This window comes from Macrotis lagotis, chromosome 5 (genome assembly GCF_037893015.1).
Source record: "Macrotis lagotis isolate mMagLag1 chromosome 5, bilby.v1.9.chrom.fasta, whole genome shotgun sequence".
Lineage (NCBI taxonomy): Eukaryota > Metazoa > Chordata > Mammalia > Peramelemorphia > Peramelidae > Macrotis > Macrotis lagotis.
The window spans coordinates 77,758,122-77,782,924 of NC_133662.1; the positions used below are offsets into that span (position 1 = coordinate 77,758,122).

General features: G+C 37.4%; 2 pseudogenes; one reads left to right on the forward strand and one right to left on the reverse strand.

Annotated features, from left to right (window-relative positions):
* The first annotated feature begins 5,416 nt into the window (after positions 1-5,416).
* Positions 5,417-9,132, forward strand: LOC141489774 (tetratricopeptide repeat protein 19, mitochondrial pseudogene; annotated as a pseudogene).
* Positions 9,133-21,194: 12,062 nt separating this feature from the next.
* Positions 21,195-23,049, reverse strand: LOC141489321 (lon protease homolog, mitochondrial pseudogene; annotated as a pseudogene).
* Between the last annotated feature and the right edge of the window lie 1,754 nt (positions 23,050-24,803).

Sequence of the window (24,803 nt, forward strand, 5' to 3'; positions counted from 1 at the left end):
ATTACATGATTGATAATCACACTTGTAACTGCTACATGATCAAACTTGTAACCATATGAACTATGTGATTAATGATGAAAATTGTATACTTTTGTAACCAAGGAAATGATTTTAGTTTGCTTGTTTCATATGATTCTAAGATTATAAAAATAAATCTAAGCAGCTGACAGTCAGTCAACCTGCTCCTGCCTTTACTCACTTGACTCAACTGATTTCACCGACTCTATCCCTCCTGTCAAGTTCCAAGGACCCCGCGGAGGCTGGACCCCCGCAGATAACACTTCCTGTCTAACCTATATTTTCTGTCATTTAATTTTACATTTACATTAGCTAACCACCATTTAATCCAGGCTTCCTTCACTTCTCACTGAAGTATTTACAATAGCATCCTCAGTTATCTCTTGGCCTGATTTCTTCCTGCTCTAGTCCATGAGTGCTAAAATAATATTGCAAAAGTAGATATCTAGCCATGCTCAATAAATTCCATTGTTCCTTCCAACCTCATATACCTTTAGGAACAAATCCAAACTCCTTTGGCATTTAAAGTCCTATACGTCCTGGTTCCAGTTTGTCTTTCCAGTCTTATGATACATAACTTCCTTTCACAAACGCTTTGTTTCAAACTGACTTGCTGTTCCTCACGCACAATATTCTATCCCTGCCATATACATTTGTCCAGACTGTCCTCTATGCCAAGAATCTTCTCACTCCACACTATTGTTATTAAGAACCCCCTGTGTGTGTGCATGTTCAGTCATTTATTAGTTGTGTTTGATTCTTTGTGACCCCATTTGTGGGTTTTTTTTGGTAAAGATATTGGATTGGTTTGCTATTGCATTCTCCAGCTCATTTTTACAGATGAGGAAACTGAGGCAAACAGAGTTAAGTGACTGTCCAGATTCACACATCTAGTAAGTTTATTAGGCCATATTCAAAGTCACAAAGAAGAGTTTTGCTGACCTTCAGGCCTGGCACTCTATCCAATGTGCCACTTAGTTGCCCCTAAGAATCATTAACTTTCCTTCAAATCTCAGTTCATTTATTACATTGTTTTCTACTACTTAGTTGGTGCTAAAAAAAATATTTGTTGGTTTATTGATTAGACAATCGAGTTCTTATTAAGCATCTATTTTAAGAAGTATTTTGCTATCTTAGGGGAAGGAGAAGAGGGAAGAAGGGGAATAGTAGAACAGGACACTGATTTATTTATTACACAGGTCCCCTAGTGATCTCTGAAGTGATTACTAGCAGCCATCCTTGCTTAGGTAAGGTCCATGCACTTGAGGAGTAATTCACTTTCTTCTGTGCACAAAAGAAAAGTACCCTTAATCAGACAAATTTAAGGATCTGATTAATTCCTGAGTGCTGGGGGTTACGTAATGTGGGGATGAGAACTGGTTAAGGGTAAGGGGGGGAAGAAAATACATTCCCATCATTTCAAACTTGAATTTAAAACACACTGAGTAACTTGCTGCTGGGATTAAAATTGTTACAATACTGTAGCTGTCATTTCTCTACTCAGAGGTCTTTGATGTCCTGATTCTAGCCATTTAGTTATTCCAGGTTCAATGTTGCACTTGAAAGGAGTTAAGTCTTCCCTTTTTCTGTACTCTCATTTAAGCCCTGTTTTGCCTTGGAAAGATTTTAAGTTATGGCTTACATCTAGGTTTTCCCCAAAAACAAATTGAGTAGAAAGGGATTCAATGTACAACATGGAACAGTTAATTTATTACTACTAAAAAAAAAAGAGAGAGATTTTTAAACTTAATAAGACTGTAGGGATGTTTACAAAACTATTAATTAGGCATTTTGTTAATTCACATTGGCTTTAATTTATCCAGAGAATTCCCAAATTCTGCTGGTAAAATGGCAGATCCTATGGAACTTCCAGATCTCTTTAATTAAGGTCACCTTCAAGCTTTCGAACACTTATATCTCAGAATAGGTACTCATTTGCCTAAGATCAAGAAGGAGCAGCGGGGGGGGGGGGGGGGGGGGGGGGAAGCAGCCCAAATTACATTTGCCAAAACTACCACATATAGCTTTTTTTGGAGAAGAGTTTTCAAAAGTCTATTTTATCCTACCAAGTTAAAAGATTATTTTGGCTCAGACATGTTAAATAAGTGAAACACCTAAAATATGTCAAGCAATCCTGGCAGGTAAATACCACTATTGTCTGCTCTTTACAGAAGAGGAAACTGGAGAAGTTAAGTAACTTGCCCAGGGCCACACAGCTAGGAAGTGTCTAAGACTGGATTTCAATTTTGGTCTTACTAACTCCAGACAAGACATTCTATCAATTGAACCACCTAGTTGTATGGATTCCAAAGGGAGAGTCAGAGAACTAGAAGACAAGTTCTTTCATTCTTCTACCATTCCACAATTCCTTGCCTTACCCCCACCCCAACTCCCTGAAAACAGTTTTCAAGGACAGCTCAAAACAACTCTGACATAATATGCAAACAAGATGTATAATATGGGTGCAGTTTTTTTTGACTCACCCATGAACTGAATTCAATAGAGGAAGAAGTGAAATTATGCATGAAGTCATCAGTTTTCCTTTCTCTTCTAGGCATCAAAGTCCAGTAAAAGAAACTAAAGTCATGAAAACTGATAATGGCTTGCTTGCATTAGATGACCTTGATGTCTTCAGTCTTTAACCAAGCTCTAAGTGTTTAGCAGTGCCTGCTTCAGACATCTTCATAGTTAATGGAACAAATATATACCTTGGGAAGTACTTCTGGTTCTTCATATTAAGTCTTTTGGTCTCTTTTCTTGTGACTACTATCGCATATTCTTTCTTCTGTCACTAAATGGAGTGGAATCAGCATCCTCCTCAAAGAATGAGACGAGCATGCAACAAATGACAGGAAATAAAGGTCCTTCTCTCTCCTGTGCTTCAGTTTGTGCTCTACTACATTATCCCAGTAATGATTTCATTCCTCAAAAGGTGGATAAAGTAACAAGGGAGCTGCTATTATTTGGATTCTACTTTTGACAGATAAGGAGAAAATGTTGAAATACATAGAAAGCTAAAGAGGAAGCAGACTTTTATATTAGAACTTGTGACAAGTTAAAAGAGAAAACCTAAGTATAGTCATTTGTCCATGCTAAGATTAGGAGTGTGGATTTTGAGAATTTTGAGAAAGGATAACTTGAAGTCCATAGCCTAGAATTCTCCAGAGGAATTCAGAAAGGGAAAGATGGAAGCTCTCAAGATCAAATTCTGAGTTCAGAGCAAGATACAATTTCACTGAGGAGACTAAAAGGAAGCTGTCTTAAAGAGACCAATTTATATAGGGAATTCATTAGATTTTTTAAAAGATTAGATTTTTAGATTTTTAAAAATATATGTAAAAGTTGGAAGTGAAAAGAACATTGTTTCACATTTTTATCAAAATTTTATTTCTCAAATATATGGGTAACTGAATCAAATTTATAAATCCCCTTTGATAAATGGTTAAAGGATATAAACAGGCAGTTTCCAGAAAAAGAAACTAAAACTATCATTAGTCATAGGAAAACCTCTAAAATCACTAATATTTAGAGAGACTCAAATTAAAACAATTCTGAGGTACCGCCTCATACCAGTCAGGTTAGCCAACATAACAGAAAAGAAAAATGACAAGTGTTGGAGGGAATGTGGAAAAATAGGTACACTAATGCACTGTTGGGGGGCTTGTAAACCAGTCTAATTATTCCAATATTTTATTATTGGAACTGTTTTCAGAAGACTATAAAAATGTTACCTTTACCCCAACAAAATTACCCTTTGCTAGAGCTCTATCCACAAAACAGGGGAGGGAAAGGACCTGTACAAAAAAAAAATTTATAGCAGCTCATTTTGTAGTTGCAAATTGGAAATTAAGGGAATGTCCACAATTAGGGAAAAATTAAAAGGTATGGTATATGATTGTGATGTATTATTTTTGTATTGTAAGAAATGGCAAAAGGGATGGTTTCAGAAAAAAACATAAAGACTTGCATAAACTGATGGGAAATGAAGCAAGAACAACTAGGAGACTATCATACACAGTAACAGCAATACTGTAACAATAATCAACCATGAAAGACTTCAACATTTTCATCAAGACAATGAGCCAAGATAACTTCAAAGGATCCATGATGAAAAATTCTACCATCAGAGAAAACTGATGAAGTAGAGTGGGACTCCTCAAATGTGTATATTCAGAGCACTTTGCTAGTCACTAAGGGAAATAACAAGCTAAATAAGGCATCATCTCGGCTTGTATGAAGTTTACATTCTTGTAAGTTATATAACATTTACATAATTATTGAGTAAAAATTAGAATATAAGAGCACAGAAATGAGGAAAACAATGCCATAAAAGTTCCAAGGAAAGAGGGAGATGACATAACTTTGAATTTATAGAAAAACTTCATTTTCAGATTGATGGGTCCTGAAAGACAATTATGCTTTTGACTAGCAAAGTTTGGGGGAGAAGAGAGAACATTCCAGGTTTCCAGGATGTGTCATGAAGAAAAAAAAGAAAAGGGAATACTGAGTTCAGAGAACAAATTACAAGTATTCACTACATTAAGAGGAGTACTTGGAGACATAGGAAAGATTAGTCAAAATCAGACTGGGAAGATCATTGAACATTAAGCTAAATAGTCTAGATCAGGCTTGTCCAAAATGTGACCCCACTCCATGCAGCCTGCAGGGCAATTTTAGGCAGCTGCCTGTGGATTTACTACAAGTTCTAGTAAAGGAAGCTGAGCTACCGCAGAGCTCTCACTAAAATGGTAAAGCAAAATATATTGTCTATTATTTCACTAATAACTTTTAAAAGTAAGGTTGGACAGCCCTGGTCTAGACTTTACATAGCAAGTTATGGGGAACTACTGAAGGTTTTCTCAGGAAAAATCATGTGATTATGATCAGAACTATGCATTAGGAGGATTGCTTAGACAAAAGCTGGTAAAGCCAATGAGAGTGAGAGACCAATTTAGAGGCAATTATAATAGTCTAAGTAGTGATCATTGGAACTGCGGTCACAAAAGGATTCAGTTCCTCATTGGATATGGCAAAGTGAGGGAATAAGAGGAGGAGTTAACTGACTGAGGTTTCTCAATGACTAAAAAGGATATTGGCATAATTTAGAGGCGTGCGTATGATGAAATAAGATGGAGGAAAAGTCACAAATAGTCATTGTAACTTTGTAGGTGAAGGAAATGAATTCACCCAGAATCGATTAAAAATTAGAATCCAAAAAGACGTGTCTTACAAGAAACACAGTTAAGAATGAAAAATGCCTGGGCCGGGCCGCTGCGCGGAGGGCGGCCGCCGCGAGCGCCAGAGCCGGAGCCGGAGCCGGAGCCGCGGCCGGGCCAGGGCACAGCTCGCGGGGGGCCCCGGCGCGCCCGGCTCCTCCCGGGCTCGGACCGGCCCCGGGATGTGGGGCCCGCTGAGCCGCAGCCTCAGCCCGGGGCCTGCTGGCGGCCGCGGGCCGGCGGCGCCGGGGCTACGCGCGGCTGCTGCTGCCGGGGGGCGGCCCCCGGGGCGCCGAGGTGGCCCGGGCTGTGCGTGGTGGCGCGGACGGCTCAGTCCGGGTTCTTCCGAAGCGCCCCGGCGGAGGAGGAGGAGGAGGAGGAGGGGGCGGAGAGCCCGGCCTCCGAGGTGGAGCTCAAGATCATGGAAATGCTGAAGCGGGCCAAGGTGAGTATTATGAAAAAGGAGCTGGAGGAGGCAGAGAGAATGAGGCAGATGTCAAGAAGGCCATCATCTACACCTATGATATGATGGCTAACTTAGCATTCGTGAGGAACCAGCTTGAAAAAGCAGAAAAGCTTTGTAAAGCAACAATGAGCTATCTCCTGGTTGGGGGCACGAAGAAGGAGGAAAACCCTAAAGTTGGCCAGCATCTATGCTACCCTGGAGAGAAAAATCACAAAAGAGAAGGCACTAACAGAGGAAGTTCTGCCAGTTAAAGAGAAAGAAAATACCCAACTCCTGCTGGGCATGTGCTATGACTCCTATGCTCGTTACCTCCTCGATGTCAACCGACTATCTGATGCACAAAAAATGTATGAAAAGGCGTTACAGATTTCCAAAGAGATACGTGGAGAAAGACACCCACAGACTGTGGTGCTCATGAATGACCTGGCCACGACTCTGGATGCAGAAGTCCACTTTGACGAGGCCTATATATATGTGAAAAAGGCAACAGACCTGGCGAGGCAGATGGAGCATCCTGAGCTTCACCGGGTGCTCAGCAACATGGCAAGAATATTGATGCACAAAGCAAGCTTTGTTGAAGCCAAATTTGTCTATGAGGAGGCCCTGAAAGAGGCTGAGCTAAAGGGAGATGTGGCTTCCATCGAGCACATCAAGGAAGAGCTGACTGAACTGGCCAGTGGCCAAGGCCTTTGACTGTTTCACCCGAGGTCAGGGCAGGGGATGGCAAATGCGAGTCCGGTCTGGAATGGCTAATTGAAGCCTTTGTCTTTGATGCTTAGCTCTACCACCCCTTCAGAAAGCAACAGAACACTCCTACATCCTGCCTTTTTCTAGAAACAAGCCACTCAGACTGGAGCTTGGGTCACAGGACTCCCCAGGAGCCTCACTTTCTGGGGCCAGAAGGGAAAGGATCCTTTCAGTTACTAAGCTACAGAGACTGGGACTCTTTGTCAAGGCCTGCCTGGTTTTGAAGACTGACCAAGCTGTGTGCATGAGCAGATCATCACCAATTGAGAGTTCTACCCTTTTTCTTGGGGCCGAGTATCTTTGCCTAGCCTGTTCGTAGGGTGACAAAAAGGCCCAGCCTTCACTTGGGTTTTCACCAACATGACATGCTCACCTCTTTGCTCTTCTCTATTTGTGTAGAAAGAGAATTTGGGAGCTCACAAATCAGATTGAAGTCCTAAGTTAGCTCCTTTGCGAAGGGAAATTTTGTCTTAGCAGGAGATACACATCACTTCAACTTTAACCAGTAACTTGTAGGTAATAATTGCCACATGCAGTTTCTTGCCAATAAGGTTCCAAAGGGGGGGAAAAATGACATTAAGAAAAGGGCTTAGTCAGGGGGCCACCAGGACCTTCACTAAACTGTTATTAAAAATAGACTTCACTGGCACTTATTTGCCACAATTTTACATAATCAGTGAATTTATTCTACTCATCCAGAATTAGGTTTTCACATATGTAACTGGTAAGCAGGGCAGCTGGGAACAAAACAGCTACTGCTGCTTAACATTATTCTAAGTGGATGGAGGAATGAGGCTACTAAGATTCTAATACTCCAAGATGCTAGGAATTCCTGAGTTGTTAACTGGAGTGAGCTTATAGTTTCTGCAGGAATCTTATTTATTGATGTGAAATTGTGTCTTTTGAACCTCCAGAGCTTATTTGCTATAATTTTCTGTCCTGGGAGAAGAAACCCATCACTTCAGTCTCACCTGCTAAGGGTGAGATTTAACGTTCCATATACTAATTTAAACCTGCTACACCTGAAATTAAACATGTAAGCAATCGAAATCTCTGTGCATGTGCACACAAACATACACACCTCTCACAAAATTTAGTTTTACAGATGACCACTTGCCCAGGGAAAAGTGATGAGTTTATCTACATAACTAGTGACGAATGTAAATTTTAACTGTTTGTATGCTGTCCATGGAATGGGTGTACTAGTAAAATTTTTTGGTACGTCTCTGGATTGGATGATTCTAAATAATGAACTAGACACCAAAATAAAAAAAAAGTGAAAAATGTTGGGGCAGCTAGGTGGCACAATGGATAGAGTACCAGCCCTGGAGTCAGGAGAACCTGAGTTCAAATCCAGCCTTAGACACTTAATAATTACCTAGCTGTGTGGCCTTGGGCAAGCCACTTAGCCCCATCTGCCTTGCAAAAAAAAAAAAAAGAATGAAAGATATATATAGGGTTAAAATAGAGTATTATAGTACAATTTTTTATGTATCAGCAGGTGCAAAAAAAAGTCAGGGGTAGCAATTATGATCTGATAAAATGATGACTTAATTAAAAGAAACACATGGCAACTGCAATTTAATAAAAGGTACTATAACAATGAGGCAATATCAACATAGAATCTATAAATGCCAAATATTATAACATCTAAATTTTTAAAAGAAAAGTTAAATGGGGGCAGCTAGATGGCTGGAGTCAAGAGGACCTGAGTTCAAATATGACCTCAAAAACTTAAAATTTACTTAACTATGTGACATTGGGCAAGTCACTTAACCCTATTGCCTTGCAAAGATTAAAAAAAAGAGAAAAGAAAAGAAAAACTAAATGAATTATAGGTGAAGATAGATAGTAGTACTATAATAGTAAGAAAAACAATCTTCCTTTCTTAGAACTAGATAAACCTAACCAAGCATAAAAATAGAGATATTATAACTGCCCTTTTCATATCTTAATGCAATGAAGATTATATTTGATAAGAGACAAAGGAAACATAAATTAAAAACTAATTGGAGATTAAACAACTTAATCTTTAAGAATGATTGCATTAAAAGAATTGTAGAAACAATCAAAAATTTAAAGAGGATGAAATGATGAGACAACATATCAAAACCCATAGGAGCCCAGAGAATAAAGCAGTAATTAGAAGAAATTTTATCATTCTTATTGTTTATATAAATAAAATCGAGAAAGAACAAACCAATGAATTCAGAAAGCAGTTTTTAAAACTAGAAAAAAAAGTATCAATTAAAAATCCCCAAATAGATACTAAGCTGGAAATCCTAAAAATTAAAGTTGGGATAAATAAAATAGAAAGTAAAAAAAATTGGATTAATAAATTAAACTAAGAATTGTTCTTATGAAAAAAGAAACAATCAAAATAGATTGACAATTGGTTAAAAAAAGAGAAAAAATCATTATCACTTAACCAAAAATGAAAAGGGTGAATATTCTACTAATGAAGATGAAATTAAAGCAATTATAAGGGGTTATTTTGTCCAATTATATGCCAATAAATTTATTGAAAGTGTTGGTATCAATGAATTTTTCCTTGAATTGATAAAAAACATTTATCTAAAACCCTCAGGAAACAATATTTATAATTTGATAAACTAGAAACCTTCCCAATAAGATCAGGTATGAAACAAGCATGCCTACAAATAGTATTCAATATTGAAACAACAATAATTTTAACAACTTGTCAGTATTTAAAATAAAACCACATAAATCATCAGCATTCATATATATATATATATATATATATATGTATATATACACATACACATATACATATCACAAACAATTTTCTGCAAGAAGAGATAGCAAAAAAAACTTTTTAAAATAATACAAGAAAGTATAAAATATCTGGAACTATAATTGCCAAAACAAACACAGGAACAATATAAATTGAAATGAAAAGGTGTACCAACTACCTTTAGTTCTTTGACCAGCAAAGAACTTGTTCTCAGCTACAGTAAAAGGATGAAAGACAGGAGCCACTTTTCATAGGAACAAAAGATCACTTTATGTAGTATCCTTAACCTGTATATATCTTACCAATGCCCCTGGACAGCACAAACATATCTCATGAGATAATCAGTGGGAGCCATCCATACAAAAAGATCATAAAGTTGTTTGCCTAAATTCTTGTCATACTTCCTTATCTTTATAGTTTTGGTATAATCCTGTTACCTTAGGATGAGCAGCTTCCTGGGCAAACACAAAAGTACAGTATTGCAAAACAAGAGGGGGCAAGAGGGTCTTGGAAACCTTTGTCCTTGGTATCTCACAGCTGTGGTCTTCAAGGATCACTAACAATAAATAAATAAAATTATTTTTTAAATTATGTAAATAAAATAAGATTAAATAATCAGAAAAATAATAATTGTTCATAGGTAGGCAGGGCCAATATAGGGAAAATGACAATTTTTATCCAAACTAATTTATATATTCAACTCCATCCCAATTACCAAAATATTATTTTACTGAATTAAAAAAATAATAAGAAAATTCATTTGGGAAAAAAGTCAAGAATATCAAAGTAAATTATGAAAACAAAATGGAAAGACAGAAAATTTATCAGAACCAGATCTTAAATTGCATTATAAGCAATAATTATCAAAAACTGAGTGGTATTGCTAAGAAATAGAATGGGAAAGCAATGAAACAGAGTAGATATAGAATTTACATCAGCAAATAAATATAATAAGCTTGAATTTGACAAATGTAAAGACTTAGGATTTTGATATTAAAAATTCAGTGTTTGGTAAAACAAAATGTTGGAAATCTGGAAAGCAGTATGTTAGGCAATGGGCACACACCAACATTTTACACTATTTAACAAGATGAGATCAAAATGAGTATATGACCTAGATATAGGGATTTTACAAGAAAATTAGAAGAACATGAAACATATTATCAGTCTTCTAGAAAGGTAAACAATTTATGAATAAACAAGAGATAGGGAGCAAAGAAGGTACAAAATGGATAATTTAAAATCCATTAAATTAAAAAGGGCTTGTTCAATCAAATAAATATAGCCAAAACCAGAAAGAAAGAATAAGATTAGAGGAAGGAGGAGGGTGGCACAGATTTCATAATCAGTTTATCAGATAAAAGTTTCATATCTAAAATAAAAACTTTGCCAAATCTGTGAGAATGTCATTCTCCAAAGGATAGATGATAGAGGATATAAAGACAGTTTTTCATTGAAGAAATCAAAATAATTTAGTTATATGGAAAATGCTCTAAATATTTTTTGATTAGAGAAATGAAAATTAAAATACCCGTGTGATATCATTTTACACCTACCAGACTAGTTAAAATGATAAAAAGGGACAGTTACAAATGAAGGAGGGGATGTGGGAAAATGAGTCACTAATTCATTGTTGGTGGAATTGTGAACTGATCCAACTATTTTAGAGAGGAAACTGGAATTATATACAAAGATTGTTGAATTAACAATAATCTTTGATCTAGCAACATCACTACTTGATCTATTTCCAAAGATGATTAGGGAAAAAGGAACATATATGTTCTTAAGTACTTCTAGCAGCTCTTTTTGTGTGGCAAAGAACTGGAAATTGTAAGGGTATGTATTGATTGGGGAATGACTTCTTATAGATTTGAAAAAGTATTATTTTAGCTATGAGACTTTACCCGATAAAGTTGTGGTATATAGTTTTTTTTGTTTGGTTGGGGGGTTTTTTTTAGGTTTTTTTGCAAGGCAAATGGGTTTAAATGGCTTGCCCAAGGCCACACAGCTAGGTAATTATTACGTATCAGAGGCTGGATTTGAACCCAGGTACTCCTGACTCCAGGGCTGGCGCTCTATCCATTGTGCCACCTAGCCACCCCTGGTATATAGTTTTGGTGGAACACTATTATACTATAAGAAATAATGAGTTCAATAATTTTAGAAAAAACATGGAAAGACTTGCTGAAATAATGGAAAAATGAAATGAACTGAATGAAGAGAACATTATATATAGAAACAACAATACTGTTTGAAAAGTAACTTTGAGCAAGTAAGTTAGTCTATTCTAAATACTCAAATTAATTATACATGTTCTTAAGCATAATATATTATTTTCGCTTCCTTTTTAAAAACATTTTCTGGTTGAAATTCAGTTTTGTCTGTTATCAGTAAGTTCCACTTAAACTTGTCAGTCTTTAAGCATTTATAAGTACTTACTCTGTGGCAGGCATCACACTAAGCGTCAGAGAAACAAAGATAACAGATACTTTTAGCTCTCAAGGAGCTAAGAGTCTAATGGGGAAGACAGAATGTGAACATCAATGTACAAACAAGATACATACAGGGATAAATTGGAGTCAACAGAGGGAAACTGCAAGCATAAAGGCTTCTTGTGAGAAGTCAAACTTTAGCTGGAACTTGAAACAAGTTCTGAGCATGAGATGAGAAGGGACAGAATTCCAGGCATGGGGGACAGCCAGTTAAAATACCACAAGTCAGGAAATGAAGTTATCTTTTGCAAGAAAAAGCAAGGAAGTCAGGGTCACTAGACCCCAAAGAATATGATCAGAGGAAAAAGGAGTAAGTTATAAAACTGGAAAGATGTGGAACCATTTGGCTTAGAATGCCTAATAGGATTTAATATTTGATCCTAGCAATGGGCAGTCATTGGCATTTCTTGAATTAGGGACATGGGATTGGGGGGGGGAGAGGTAGGGAAGAGGAAGATGATATATTCATAACCAAATTTCAGGAAGCTGAGTGGAGGATGGAGTTGGAAATACAAACCAGAAAGATTTTTTAATAAAACAGAAGTAGTATGTGTCAGAGGAAAGAAGATGGCATATATGAGAAATGTTAGAAGGGCAAAATCAATAGATCTTGGCAACCGATAGATTATGAGAAGCTGAGCATAGGTGATTAAAAGGAATGACATTCTCAACAATAATAGTTAAGTTAGGTACTTTTTGTCCAGCCATTTTTCAGTTATGTGTGACCCTTAATGATCTCATTTGGAGTTTTCTTGGCAAGATGATTTGTCATTTCCTTCTTCATCTCATTTTACAGATGAGAAAACTGAGGCAAATGGATAAAGTGACTTGACCAGAATCACACACCTAGTAAGTGTCTAGAACCAGATTTGAACTATGGAAGAGGAATCTTTCTGACTCCAGACTGGATACTCTATCCACTGTTCTATCATGCTATTCTGAGAGCACTAATATGCTACTCTGAGAGCCATAATAATGTATTAAAGTGGGGGGAGGGGAAGTACCTCTTTTAAAACTCATCACAAATGCATAGGGCAGCTAGGTGGTACAGTGGATAGAGCACTGGCCTTGAAGTCAAGAGGATGGGAAAATCCAGGCTCAGACATTTGACATTAACTATGTGACCTTGGGCAAGTCATTTAACCTTTATTGTCTCCCATCCTAGACCATCTCCCATCATCCTGATTCATACTTGGCCACTTGTTCCAGAGTTTTTGGAGGAGAAAGTGAGGCTAGTGACTTAGCAAGCACCTCCCTTGTGCAAATCCAATTCATGTGTTTGTCATGGCATCATCATAGTCTTCTTTGAGAATGAAGGACAAACATCATCAATCATATCACCTCAAGTTTTGGGGAAAACAATGAATTCAGATTTAGATATGTTGGATTTAAGATGTCAATGAGGATTTAAGATGTCTATGAGAAATCTACTTTAGAGACATGAGGTTGACATTTGGAGATGGGAATCTGGAGATTAGGAGAAACATTAGGACTATATAGGTAAATTTCAGATTCATCATTCTAGATAAGATAAATTAAATCCATGGGAGCTGATGAAAAAAAGGAGAGGGTCCAACACACAACTTTTGGTGTTACCCATCAACAGTGGGAGTGATCTGTATGAAAATCTAAGTAAGGAAATTGAGAATAATCAGAAAGGAAAGAGGAGAAATAAAAAAAAATGATTGGCATTGTCAAAGTTTTGAAGAGAATTTAGAAGAAACTATTAGATTTTATATTTAAGAGAACATTAGCAAAATTGGAGACAGCAATCTTGTTGAATGATATAGACAGAAACCGGACTGTAGAGAATTAAGAACAGTGAGTGGAAAGGAAGTAAATTTATCAGTTGTTGTGGCCCTTCTTAAGCAGTTTAGCCACAAAAGAATACAAGAGAGATGTGGGATAATAGATAGTGGGAACAGACAGATCAAGCCAGTATTTTTTTGAGGATGAGGAAGATATGCTCATGTTTGTAGACAGTTGGGAAGCAGCAGTAGAAAGGAAAAATTTGAAGATAAGTGAAAGTCAAGATGATAGAGGCTAATCTTCTCAAGAAGATGGAACGAAATGTGATTAGTTGTATTATGTACAATGCTACTTCTTTATGTGTGACAAGTGTGAAGTTGTAGATACTGGGAGAATATCTAGGTGATATCAGATAGAACTGAAGAGAAGGTTGAATTCTAGTGACATAGCCTTCATTTTTTTCAGTGCAATTTGAGGTAAAGTTCTCAGTTTAAGAGAGTGGTGCAAGAAAATGCTCCTGTGCAAGAAAATGCTCCTTGAGTTTGGAAGAGGGATTAAAAAATTTTTTGTTATGTCTGCTTTGGTTGAGTGGAAGAGTGATTTGAGTAGGAATATGTAAAAGAATTGCTTTATTTCAGTAGGGTCCAGTTCAGATATTGCAGCATAATTCTGTAATGCACACAGTTAACATTGTCTTGTGAATTTTGTTATCTTTGTCCAATAGCATGTGATTGGGTGAGGCAAAAGAAAGAATGGAATAACAATAGTTTGAAAGTAGTAGATGATGATGAAAATGGAAGTAGTCCATATACAGGTGATTTAAGAAAAAAGATTATGATTACCTTTGTCTGCAGATGAGATGGAGTAGATAAGTAAGTCATGTTTGATTTGGCAGTAACATAGTATACCATCTTGTGACTTTAGTTTTGTGAATTTTAATCCTTTGTTAGCCTTAAAATAAATATGAGAGCATTGTTGAAGTACAAAATGGATGATTTTGATTACCTTAAATTAAAATTTTCTTATATGAAACCTATGCAGCCAGGAATAGATGGAAGATAGAAAATAGGGGGAAATTTTTCATAAACAGTCTCTCAGATAAGATGATAAGATGTGACTGGGTTGGAATATTTGCTATGATGAAGGAAATAATGTGCTGATTGGATATTTGTATATATGTGTGTATTTAAAGATACCTATGTGCATGTATATATATCTATGTTGCGGTCCACTCTGGGCAGCCGGGTCTCAGTTTATTTCACACAACTCTTCAGGGAGCTCTGCCGGACATGTCCCGCATGTTCAATAATGAAAGTCAGTCAGCCAGTGAGAGATAAGCAAGGAGTTTATTGCAGGTATATGCTACATCTCTGACTTACATAGTTGAAATAAGGGTATATATAAGCCTAGTCCCCTTGTATCAGCATCCCTCATCTCCAGGCCTGTGGAAGTATAAGGGGCATGCCACAAAAGGTCTGTATCCTGGAAAAATGTGGAATCTTTAACAAGATAAAGAGAGATAAGTACCAGAACTCCTTCCTGGGACAGTTGAACTATATGAGGATGAAAGGCAGAGGGATAAGGACAAAAGGTCCTTCCTGAGAATATTCAACAAGATAAGGATGAAAGGCAGGAGAACAAAGAGAGAGAAGGGCCAGAGCTCCTTCCTGAGTTCAGAGCACTCTGGTATGGACCTTCCAGGTTGTCCCAGGTCTCAATGACTCTCAGGATGAACTCCTCATGGCCACATACTCTATCTATTATCCCCTTACAATTGCCCTTTCTTGTTTAAGTGCAAAGCGCCCTATAGATTCCCAGAAAAGGGTTGTCTTGGAGGATCAACAAAAACATCAGTCAGAACCTTTCTTATGCATGAGATGAGGACTTACATCACAAGGGGCACACACAAGCAAAATAATAAAAGTCCAATACCAAACAATATATACGGTAAAAATACATGCAACAGACCACCAGATTGAGCATGAAAGAACTGATCAGAATCTGCTGCCTGGTCAATATAATCTGCTATTTGGGCTAATTTTGACAATTCTAATGTAACATTTTCCATACTCAATCCATACAGCTGGGCTCTAATAACATTCCATTCTACTTGAGATTCATTATATTGTGCTTTGGTCAAACAATATTGATTATATCTATAATCACATTGTAACCTTTGTTGTAATTCCAAATATTGTACTTCTTCTCCCAAAAACATAGTGGCTTCCTACAATTGATATAATGCTTTATAAAATTGCTCATCTACCTGAAGCTGGCATTTAATTTCCACTGAAACATTCTGCATTAATTCTTGTAATCCCTGTGCTTCAACTATTTGATTCTAAGTATTAGATATTGACATAGCAAAGGCTGTAGAAGCCACAATAGCTTCTACCAGTAATGTAATGCCCAAAATAACACAAAAAAATATATCTTCTGTTTCTCTGTTGAAAGGATAATATTTTCTCATTAATTGTCTCAAAAATATGATCACTATGTGTCCTATAACAATTTTTTGTTTTTACAATAGTAAATGCATAATGTGGTCATGTTACTTTGAAAACTTTTCTACCTACAGCAAATTTAGGGCCTATGCAGGTTCTTACTAAACAATTCATACAGGTTAAATTGAACACCCCATCAGAATATTTAGTTAATGTAATATTAGATTTTCCTTCTAGTAAAAATGCATATTCCTCACCCAAGCATACCCTGGCACTAATAGCGATATTACTAGTTATATTATTCCTTATATCAATATTAACCAATTCAGGCATTCCTTGCACAGTATGTCCCCCAAACAATGCAACAAATGTTTCTATTCCTTTAACCTCTATTCCAGATCCATATATATATGTATATATATATATATATATATAAATATGTATGTATTGCAGTCAAGGATCATTTACTGCTCCTCTATCTTGCATGTCTCTTGTGGTATTATGACAAGATATTAAATATTCTGTATAATTCATAAAGTCTAAAGGTACTTTGATGCACTGATGAGTATGGCAATATTCAAAGGGCATGAAACCAGGATAATGATACATAAGTGAATAGAATTACAAGAACTTAACCTGTTTCCTTGATATTGCTTAGTTTCATTCAAGGGTATCTCAGTACCATTTAATCTCCATGTATATAAGTGATATTTCCTGGTGTCAATTTGTATAGAATTCTTATTTGTTTTTACAGCAATATCCCACAAATATATCCTTCCATCCACAATCTGAGTACACCATCTATCAGCAGGTACAGTACTTTTAGTGTAATTCCATTCAGTACTCAACCAGATTCCTCCCATTTGTTTCTGCAAGTACACAGGAAATCCTTTAATCAATCCCATGAAAGTCATTGTTTTGTTAGAGTTCTGTATGGATTCATTACTTGTTATTTCTTCAACACTCCCTTCACCGTACATTCAAGAAAGATTTCCATGTAAAATAAATTCTAGCATAGAATCTGTCCAGGATAGTGTTTTCAACCATGGTGGAGATGGAATGAGAGCCCATCAATGATCAGTCATATTAGCCTTTCCTACAGTTAACAAGTGCATCATCATAAATGTTCTTATGAGTATCTTTGTCTTTTATGAGCATGATTCTTTCTTCCTCTTTTGCCTTGCCTTCTCTTTTGTCGATTCTTCCTCAGTTTCCACATTTCTTATTCTTTTTGCAGAAACCCATTTGTCTCCATGATCTGTGGAAACACAAAGAAAACCTGGACCCCATATTAATACTCTGTAAGGTCCATACCATGAGCCATCAAACTCCTTTACCAATACCATAGATTTTATTTTCAGAATTATTTTTAAAGTATTTTCTTTCCAACTGTTTCTTAATGTGTATAAAATGTCTCATGGCTGGAGACAAATTGTCCAATTTAGAAATTTGTAAAAAATTATACATATATATTGCTTTGTCTAGAATTCCTTGTGATAGACGTCCTCTTCCCCTTTCTTGTTTAGCGAGGATCACCTTAATATTTCTGTTAGCATGTTCCACTATGACCTGACATGTAGGATTGTAAGGAATTCCACTGACATGCTTTATTCCCTAAAACTTTTAAATTACAAAGATTTCTTAAGACCAATTGTTGCTAAAAAAAAATCCCTTCTTATGACTATAAGATTTTTCTTCATACTTCTCTTAAATTCCAAAAGTCATATTCAAATTAGTTTTAAATCATCTTCTTTTCAAAAGCCTAAAAACTTTGCAAATTCTTATCTTTATCAGTGCAATACTAACTTCTCAATGCTTTCATTTATAAAAACTTTCTATCCTTACTGACCAACATTTCTTAATATTAAATTCTTCTTATTAAATTAAATTCTTAATATTAAAACATTCTATATTCTGGGAATGAGAGATTCCCCACAATTTGAGATATCAAAGTGATATGTACTAATTCCTTACCTTTATTGTTTATCATTACTCACTCATTCCAGATTCTTCCCAGATACATGATCCACATTCCAATCAGTGTAAAATATTAACTTCCTCTTAGTTATTCTAAAGCTAACTCACAAGTCTGTCCTGACTCCCATAACTCTGGAGGAGCCATACAACATCAGAATCCAAACTCAAACATATTCTTTACAAACCCCTTAATTCAATTTACATGTATCTTTAGATTAGCATACTATAGGATCAATAATAACATAATTAACATTTACCATACAATTGCTTTTCATATCAAACTTTTTACTTTATAGGGTTTATTATTTTTCTAATCAATTCATTGCCAAACATTGCAAAAATTACCAATTTAATGCAATTTTAAATCAGCCCAACCTCATATAAACACATATGTCCCTATAGACTTACAGTTCTATACTTTCTTCTTTTCTTATAATGATTTGTACACCATTTTCCAAAGTTCCCAAAATCCATTTTTTGTATACAAAGTAAACACTGCTCAAACCTTTCCATACTTAACAAATGGTTCAAAAGAAACCCCAATTGTCTCTAAGTCTGGATTTTCTTTCCAGTACTTTCAGAATCTCTTACTCAAGCTATACAACTCATATTTCCCACCATTCCTTTTCATTAGCTCTTCTTGACTTTAATTCATACTATTCCAAACTAGAGTCACATACCTTATACAGCTATATAACTACAGATATGATTCCACTTTTCACAATGCATTTTTCCTTCCAAGGTTTTAATATTTAACATTTCTTGATTACAACTGCTAAAATCCTGGAGAAGGCAGTCATTCAAAAATCCCTTAGCCTAATAAGAATATTCCCTGCCCCCCTTCTTCAAATAGAGTAAACTAAATAACTTTTATAGAGAGAGACCATCCTAGATTCTTTCTGGAGGTGGTGGTCTTCTATACTTCAGCCCCTACATATCCCATAATTTTCTGTAATAACTAACAATATCTGAATCTATACTGATAAACTCCTGAAGCTCTAATGATGCCATATCATTCTGGAAAAAGATTATTTATTTTTCCCTATATGGGCATCTTGGTAACCACATTATACACTTTAGGATTAACCTGACTCTCTTGTCTTTCTGAAATTTATTTTCCCTATTTTCAAATTAAAATAGCATTTCTTTCTATGATTTCTTTGTTTAAAATATTTGGTAATATTTGCTGTTTCTTTAACTTCAATGTCCTTTTTAACACTTACTTTACTAATTCTTCCTGAAGTAGCTCTCCCTCCTGAAAGTGGGAGGGAGGGGGAAACACACCGGCAGCACAGAATCAAGGAGAATGAGAAAGAGAAGGGAACATAAAAAGGAATTGGGGGGGGGCTCCTCATAATAGTAAAATAACAGGGTGAGTAGTTTGGCCTCAATTTAACATCAGAATCCATTCCTTTTTTTAAAAATAAAAACAAAAAATCCTGGAAGAGGAGGGGGATCAGATTACTCACAGAAAGCAGGCTCAAGGGGAGAGCCAGTGAGGGCATTAGATGTCAGAATAACAAAGAACAGCAATTTAAATGAGGCAACCCAAGGACAATTTTAGGGGAACTTTTCTCCCCATCTAGCAAATCAATAGAAGAACCCGAACACACAAGTAAACAGACAATCTAAACACATAAAGACAGACAAGGCACAAGCACAGTTTACACAAACACAACAGAATTTTCCAAACTGACAATCTCAACACATATCCACAAACACAGACCAATGGCAAATCCCTGACATCTCAGGAATGCCGTGAGGGGAGATTCTTTCTTAAACTAGTAAGAAGGAGCTGGTAGGGGAGGAGGAGGCCAAATTTCATCCTCCTGTACAACTTTATTGATTTTCTTTTCTTTTCTTTTCTTTTCTTTTCTTTTCTTTCTTTTCTTTTCTTTTCTTTTCTTTTTTTAATATAGTTTTACTGTCTGTTTGGCTTTCTATAGAGAAATGTCGCTCCATTCCCTCAAAAGCATTTTTCACTATACTAATTATCAAGAAATCTAGTTCTTTAAGATAATCAGGGCATTCTTATTTATAGCTAGTCATCTGTTCTCCTATTACCTGCCATTTATCTTTTGTTATTTCTATATTCTGGGCCCATGGTGATATAGTCTGTATTTTTTCAATGAATGTCCATGAATCTTTTAGTTGTATAGTAATCCCTTGTTTCTTGATAACTTTGTATAACTGTCTGGCCCAAATTTCACTTTCCTCTGGCTTAACCATGGGAACCTATTACCCATCTTCCCCGCCTATTCAAGTAGCGAAGGTACTTTCACTATCTTCTTGTCCTACTGACAAGGTCCCGGTTCTCTTTCCTGCCCTTACCTTTAGTCCCTCGTTGGACGCCAATTCTGTTGCGGTCCACTCTGGGCAGCCGGGTCTCAGTTTATTTCACACAACTCTTCGGGGAGCTCCACCGGACATGTCCCGCATGTTCAATAATGAAAGTCAGTCAGCCAGTGAGAGATAAGCAAGGAGTTTATTGCAGGTATATGCTACATCTCTGACTTACATAGTTGAAATAAGGGTATATATAAGCCTAGTCCCCTTGTATCAGCATCCCTTATCTCCAGGCCTGTGGAAGTATAAGGGGCATGCCACAAAAGGTCTGTATCCTGGAAAAATGTGGAATCTTTAACAAGATAAAGAGAGATAAGTACCAGAACTCCTTCCTGGGACAGTTGAACTATATGAGGATGAAAGGCAGAGGGATAAGGACAAAAGGTCCTTCCTGAGAATATTCAACAAGATAAGGATGAAAGGCAGGAGAACAAAGAGAGAGAAGGGCCAGAGCTCCTTCCTGAGTTCAGAGCACTCTGGTATGGACCTTCCTGTTGTCCCAGGTCTCAATGACTCTCAGGATGAACTCCTCATGGCCACATACTCTATCTATTATCCCCTTACATATCTAGCCTTCTTTGGGGCAGAGTGGGGGGGGGCAGGGGGAAGGATAAGGGAAAAATAAGTAAAAGGTACACAATAAAGAACAAAAGAAAATCTACAAGGAAACAAAGAAAAGCTAGACTTTCATGCTATGTATTAAACCACCATCAGTGGGTTATCTCAACTACCTATCAGCATTACTGATCCTTAAACCTTCTATCCAAGTTGTCTGCCCTCTATAATTTGTTTAGCTAAATTCTGAAAAATTCATCATTCCTCAGTTTCCTCTCGGGGAAAGACAATGTTAAAGATCCCTTCTTCAAAAAGTGCACTTCCAGGCCTTCAGTGATATAGTCTGCAAGGTCATAATAATCCATCTTGTTCTCTACAGGGAGGATGACACAGGTGACCCCTGCTCTTTTGGCTGCAGTGGTCTTCTCCTTAATGACCCCCATAGGAAGGATCTTGCCAGTGAGGGACACCTCCCCTAACATGGTCAAGTTCTGCTGAATGATCTGGTTCATGGCCAAGGAAAGCAGTGCAGTGACAATGGTGCTGCCTGCACTGGGGCCATCCTTGGGGATTGTACTTCCCTACAAAGTCCTGTAGGTTCCCTGGTATTACTTCCACAATCTCCATTTCCCCACTGATTATCATATAGACAAGTTTTTTTTAAACAATTTCTTCACCTGCTTCTGCAGTACTTTCCCAGAAATATTGATGAAATCTTAACCTTGACTTCATCCAGATCCACAGGACTTGGGCATGAGGGGGCAGCTACTGCTCTGCAATGGCAATTTTCTCCTGGGTCACATTACAAGAGACATTGATCATCGCCATCCTATTTCTCACAGGATCAAGCATGGTTTCTATAACATTGGCTGTACGGATAAATAGAACCATGGACAGATTCACTGAGATCTCTAGGTAGTGGTCCAGGAAGCTGGGGTTTTGCTCTGGATCCAGAAACTCAAACAGTGAAGAAGAGGGGCATCCCTTGTAGCTCTGTCCGATGTTATCCACACCATCTATTAGAATTAGGGGGATTTTCATATGGGTCCTCTTGAGATACTGGATGATCATTTTTAGCATGGCCCTAACATATATTCTACTGTGTCCCTTGATTTCTGCCATGTCAGTCATGCCTACAACATTGAACTGGAAATATTCTCTATTCTAAACTCTTGCAATGGAGAGAGCAATGCCTGTCTTGCCCACTCTTGGAAAGTCATAGAGACAAAGGTTCTTCCCTTCTGTTGATCCTCAGAATTGACTCACAGCAAGAAATTAAGATGCACTTCTTGACATCCTCCATGCCATAATGATCTTCCCCCCAGGACTGCTTTAGCTCTGTCCAGATCTAAATTCTCATTGCTACATTTCCCCCGAGTATGGATGTCAACCAGTTCAAGTAATTTTGGGTGACACTGAAATCTTTGGAATGATTGTCTAAGAAGCCCAATTTTCTCGTCTCCTTGTTGATCACTTGCATGATGTGCTTGGGAACAGCAAGTTGATTTTTTTCCTTCCTGGCCCAGAAACTGTTGCAGTTTGTTCAGTGCAAGTTCTTTTTTGAGAAGAGAGAGGGCTTCAAATATTTGTTTCTTCCAGGGCATCCTATAGTTTCTAAGATGTGGCTCCTGTCAGTGCTGCTCCCATGTCACTAAAGAAAATGGTATTGTCCAGAAGTCTCTACACAATCTGCATCATCTGAATGACACTCTTTATAGAGGGGATTCAAAGCAATGACATCCCAAAATGTCTTCACAGTTTCTGCAATAAGGGTTTTCACTTCTTCATTGATTTGGAAGTTTTCATGACTATATTTTCTACTTCATCTCCAGAACTGGTGGCAGGTTCTATCACCAGACTCACCATTTGGTCCTTGGTGCTTGTTCCTCCTCTGCCTCCTTTCTGGATCCTTTGGATTTTTTTCCACCTTTTCTATTTATTTTCTAGCTCAAGTTTCTCAGTCTCTAGTTTTTTGATTATTTGAATCCTTCTGTGTAACATGACTATCATATGCAACTTGTCCCTGAGGTGCAGCATTTCATGAATGGTGACAAAAGTACCCATGTGGCAAATTTTATTCCAATCATCTACCACATCAGACTCATTGTTTTGTCATCTGTCCTTAGATAGACACTGGCATAAGACTGGGCAAGACCAACTTTCCTTCTTAGAAACTCAACTAATTTCTTTTTTTAACTTCAATGATTTTAATGAAGCATGGGAACACAGGGTTGCTGGTGATTGCTATGAGTGGCACATAAGGGAAGATCTCTGGGATCATCATGTGTGTTAGGGCATTGGTGACTTGGCCCTCCTGCTCCCCATTCCCGGAGACCCTGCTGGTCCCAGCCCAGTCCTCAGCACTGCCCTCTGATCGTTATCCTTATTATCTTGGCTGTCATACACATTCCACAGTTTCTGTCACTTGCCCATGTCCCACTCCAAGGGCCCCAGGTCTGGGTCCCAACAGCACAAAGTCCAGCCTGGCACTGAACCACTTGCCCACTGACTGGGCAATAGTAGCAGCAAAAGCTGCCTGGCAACACAGTCCCTGCAAATGGCCCAGTACTCCATACCCAAGCTGGGGAAGCTGCCTGGAAGTTAGTACTAGCAGCCTTGCTCCTCCCCACAGGTGCAAGTAGCCTGTACTGGATGCCATGCCAGTCTCCTTCTGAAGGAGCCTGCATCCACACATTATTTTCTCTTCTGACAAAAGCCCATAATGGTATGTGTCCAACTGGCTACCATCAGAAGCTCCACAAGTGAACCAAGAGTAGCCTGGCACAGATCTGGTGAAGACCACTGCATCACCACTACTACCACCCCATCCCTCCAACCTCTCCTCTAATCATCCTCAAGTATCAATTCTTTTAAATACTTATCTTTAGGGGCAGCTAGGTGGTGCAGTGGATAGAGCACCAGCCCTGGAGTCAGGAGTACCTGAGTTCAAATCCGGCCTCAGACACTTAATAATTACCTAGCTGTGTGGCCTTGGGCAAGCCACTTAACCCCATTTGCCTTGCAAAAATCATAAATAAATAATTATCTTTTTTGGCTAGGGATTCTTGTTTAAAAATTTCTTTGAAGAAGAATGTATGATCAAACAAAAGAGAGGAACATGGAGTTAATAGTAGATAATTTTCTTTTTTTTTTTCACAAACAAGACCAGTGCATCAAAATTAGAAGGAAAGGAGTAAACTGGGAAAGGGGTAGGGTGTTGAGGGAGGGGAAGAGAGATTTTTCTCTTTAATTTTCTAACATTTATTTAAATTTTTTTTTTTAGTTTTTGCAAGGCAAAGGGGGTTAAGTGGCTTGCCCAAGGCCACACAGCTAGGTAATTATTAAGTATCTGAGGCCGGATTTGAACTCAGGTACTCCTGACTCCAGGGCTGGTGCTCTATCCACTGTGCCACCTAGCCGCCCCTATTTAAAATATTTTTGGAATTCCAAATTCTCTCCCTCTCTCCCCTTTTCCCTCACCCATTAAGAAGGTAAGAAATATGATAATATACATTCAAAGTTATGCAAAACATTTATGCATTAGCCATGTTTCTAATGTATACATGATTGATTATTGTCCTTCCTTCTTGAAGAGGACCACAGAGGCATCACTATGTTAGTGTCAAGTTACAGAGTATCCAACTGGGTTGAGCAGATCACAATACAAGCTCAGGTCAGGCACAAATAATCCATGTGTACATCTGGGGAGGATTCTCTAAAATTGCACACCTTATGCTTCTTTCAAGCTACTTCAATTCTCCTTTTTTCATAGAGCACAGCATTTTCTCTGATGAGGGCATGTCATGCTAGGCAGTCCTGAGCCTGTGTCTCCCATGTCATGAAATCAATTCCAAAGATCTTTTTTTTTAAATTTATTTTTATTAAAGATATTATTTGAGTTTTAGATTCCAAAGATCTTAAGAGAAACTTAAGAATAGCCATATATTGCTTTTACTGACCACCATGTGAGCATTTGCCCTGTGTAAGATTTTTTGGCATAAAATAGTCTTTTTGACAAATACATTTGGCATTTGAACA